A 4,014-nucleotide genomic window follows, 5' to 3' on the forward strand; every position below is an offset into this window, starting at 1 on the left:
TATATGTCTTTAATTGATATTAGCCCTTGTGGCCAATAAAACGAATTAATTATTATTATTATTATTCCGTCTAAGGCAGCGAGCTGGCAGAAACGTTAGCACGCCAGGCGAAATATTTATCGGTATTTCGTCTGTCTTTACGTTCTGAGTTCAAATTCCTCCAAGGTTGACTTTGCCTTTCATCCTTTCGGGGTCGATTAAATAAGTACCAGTTACGCACTGGGGTCGATGTAATCGATTTAATCCCTTTGTCTGTCCTTGTTTGTCCCCTCTGTGTGTAGCCCCTTGTGGGCAGTAAAGAAATAAGAAACGTTAGCACGCTAGGCGAAATACTTAGCGGTATTTCGTCTATCTTTGTGTTCTGAGTTCCAAATGTTTGCTAATTAAAGTCGGTCAGTTTAAAACAATCAGTTTCTCCAGGGTTATATTTCTGACCTTTGCATGACCAGAGTAATGTCAAGAGGTCAACTCATCCTCATTAAGTGCAGAGAGGAGAAAACAAAAGACCGGGAGTTTGTTCGACAATTAATGAAAAATGCGGATTCGATTTCGAATCCTCTTAGCTACATAGTAGCTGGTCGCTAAATATATATACAAGGAGAGCCAAAAGTTGTGCCCAATTCCTGTTTTAGGGTTCATATGTACGACTTCCCAATTGGGAGATACTTTTGACTCCTAATTCTTGTTCTACGGGTTTGGGACATCAAAGAGTATTAATCACATGATATATGATCCAGATGAAGTAATTTTCAAATCTGTCAGTAAAGCAAATACCTCTTAGATCCTGTAGATTGAGTGTATGTAGAGATTTGTTGCAATAATTTTATCCGAAGGGTTAGGGAGAGGAGTTTCGGAAAATTCACACGACCTGGTACTCATTCGATCGGCTTCTTATGCCGAAACGCTAGGCTACGAGGACGTAAACAAACCAACACCAGTTGTCAAAAGGTGGTGGAGATAAATACACACACACACACACACACATTATGCCAAGCAACAAAGGTATGACTTCCTAGAAACTGGGCGCTACTTTTGGTTCACTCTGTATGTGGACAATTAAAATTAATAGCGACAGAAACAGAACCAATATCAAAATGTAATCTTGATCTCCAGCTTAACGTGGAGATTGTATTAGAACAAAGAATTCTGCGTTATTTACCTCGAAAGAATCTCTCATAAGGGCTCGCGCTACATACAAGTATTTTGCCTATAAGGCATCGTTAGCACCCCGAGCAAAAGGTTTAGCGTCATTTCGTCCGTCTTTACGTTCTGATTTCACATTCCGCCGTCGGAATGAAGAGATGCCGGCATGGTTTTCCGCCGGACATCCGAAACTCGGAGTTTTATCATGGCTACCGAATAATTGTCACATATTAGATAAAATAGTTACTTTGCTTAAAAGAAAATCCATCCAGGTGTATTCAAAATATTCTGCCTCCCCTTCCCCTCTCTCAGTGACTCGTACTTCTGCTTTGAGAAGACTACATGACACCCCTCCCCTCTCTTTGTTAGTGTCAAATTGTTGCTAACCTCTTTCTGACCCGAACACGAGCAATCCCATAATTCCTGAGTTAGCTAGCAGAAATGGTGGAATAAGTTAGCGGTAAGTTTGAATTTGTTTTTATCCAAAACATCTGTTTACACTATTGTATTTTTGGAGTGTTCTGAAAACAAAAATATAATCTATATTATATTTCGTATTTGAGAAGTAGCTAATTAATCTTAAATAAATTTAAGTAAGGTAATTTTTCTGTTTTGTTGGAATTGACTTACAATTTAAGCAGACGCTTATACGTGTTTTCTTATATAAGAGCAGCCTTTTTCGAAACGTGTATTATAAACGATATTTTGAGAAATAGTTTTTCGAAAACAATTAATTATAAACGGTGGGAGACCAACACCGAATTTACCTAAAAATCACGAGACAATTTCAGGTTAATTTGTATGAAAAGAAATAATGGTTAACTGGAAGTGCTACACTTAATAAATTATTCTGTTGGCCTTGTTTAATTTTTTGCTTAGAAAAGAATGTTTGGAATGATAAAGGGTGTGATGATTTAAATAATTTACATATGGCTATGCTAAAGCACGAGGTTCTCAAAAGCATATAAAATCTTTGATAGATCTTAAAATGTTCGGAAATGTTCGCATAGACTTACAATTAGAGGCAAAAGTAAGAAAGAAATATGAATGTGCGATCTTTATTCATTGTTGTGCCCATATCCTAAATTTAGTTCTTTCACAATCATGTTCTATCCCATCCTCCGTTGTATTTGGGCTTGCACATCATAGATTCATGTATTTCTACGATGTGCCCAAGTCCACCAATTTGGTAGGGGTTACGCAAAAGACAATTACTTGTAATATCCCTCAGGTACTAATACCATTGAACAACAGTAGATTTTGAAAGACCGACTTTTTAATGGACTCTTTACCAAAAACAGGTAATGTATAATTTATTTACTTTGTTTAAAAAAAAATATTTAGTGATCTATCATGGCGAATATATATATATATATTTTTCGATGGCCCGATAACTGAAGAGATGCCGGCATGGTTTTCCGCCCGGACATCCGAAACTCGGAGTTTTATCATGGCTACCGAATAATTGTCACATATTAGATAAAATAGTTACTTTGTTTAAAAGAAAATCCATCCAGGTGTTTTCAAAATATTCTGCCTCTCCTTCCCCTCTCTCAGTGACTCGTACTTCTGCTTTGAGAAGACTACATGACACCCCCCTCTCTCTTTGTTAGTGTACAACTGTTGCTAACCTCTTTCTGACCCGAACACGATCAATTCCATAATTCCTGAGTTAGCTAGCAGAAATGGTGGAATAAGTTGGCGGTAAGTTTGAATTTGTTTTTTTTATCCAAGACATGTTTGCACTATTGTATTTTTGGAGTGTTCTGAAAACAAAAATATAATCTATATTATATTTCGTATTTGAGAAGTAGCTAATTAATCTTAAATTAATTTAAGTAAGGTAATTTTTCTGTTTTGTTGGAATTGACTTACAATTTAAGCAGACGCTTATACGTGTGTTCTTATATAAGAGCAGCCTTTTTCGAAATGTGCGTTATAAACGATATTTTAGAACATTTAAAAAAAAATTTAATATATTAAAGGGCATATATTACAGGATTTGGTTAGTGTTTGTTGTAACGTAAGATTCGATCTTCTTACATCAGTATTGTTTCGCAGAAGAAATGGTTCGACTTCTTCGTCAAACCTAACCTACATAAGCTTTCCTTTCTGTGCTGCTGGGTGTAGTCTATTTACGGCAGTAGATAAGACTTCTGCCACAACAGTTTTGGGGTGCTTTTTACAATGTTGACTTTTCGCTGTCTTTCATTATGTGTGTATTCATGAATATGCGTGCATTTTCAATGTGTGTGCGTGAGACGTAGTCTTTTAATATACGGAGTTCTGTAAGTCTCAGAACAGTCTGCTTGAATATCAATAATTTTCCCGGAATTGACAAGTAGCATGATAAAACACTTGTCTTCGAGAGCGTAACGATCTAAAACCATGACCATATAATGTAACTAAATGTGTTCTCTTAATTAAATCATTTCAAATTGATTCGGCTCAACCAATAGGTATAAGGGCTAATGCAGAATCGCACCTCTTTGAAAAACGAATTTTTGTGAAAAATGTTTTTCGAATTCCTACCTTTTAACAGATTCCGAATATGCAAAAATATTAACAGAATCCAAGTTCATCTTTATTACATTTCACTTATGATTTTTAGACTTTTTTTAAGGGAGAGTGAGGATGGGAAAGTACTGACGTTTCAAAGAGAAATAAAAATACAAACATTACACTTATTATTTACATTATTTACATTTGTCGGATATTTGTTCTCATCTTGTTTGTTGTTAACACAACGTTTCGGCTGATATACCCTCCAGCCTTCGTCAGGTGTCTTGGGGAAATTTCGAACCTGGGTTCTCAGCGACCTGATTAATAATAATAATAATAATAGTAACATCGTTAGGAATGAGAACCCAG

The 4,014-nt window shown here is 35.9% G+C and overlaps 1 long non-coding RNA gene across 1 annotated transcript in view; it reads left to right on the forward strand.

Annotated features, from left to right (window-relative positions):
* Positions 1-1,548: 1,548 nt before the first annotated feature.
* LOC128250624 (uncharacterized) overlaps positions 1,549-4,014 on the forward strand; it is a 54,546-nt gene continuing 52,080 nt past the window's right edge. Inside the window, exons 1-2 of the long non-coding RNA XR_008266652.1 lie at positions 1,549-1,603; positions 2,757-2,847. This is a non-coding gene — a long non-coding RNA (uncharacterized LOC128250624). The remainder of the gene's footprint in view (positions 1,604-2,756; positions 2,848-4,014) is intronic.

Source organism: Octopus bimaculoides, chromosome 23 (genome assembly GCF_001194135.2).
Source record: "Octopus bimaculoides isolate UCB-OBI-ISO-001 chromosome 23, ASM119413v2, whole genome shotgun sequence".
Classification (NCBI taxonomy): domain Eukaryota; kingdom Metazoa; phylum Mollusca; class Cephalopoda; order Octopoda; family Octopodidae; genus Octopus; species Octopus bimaculoides.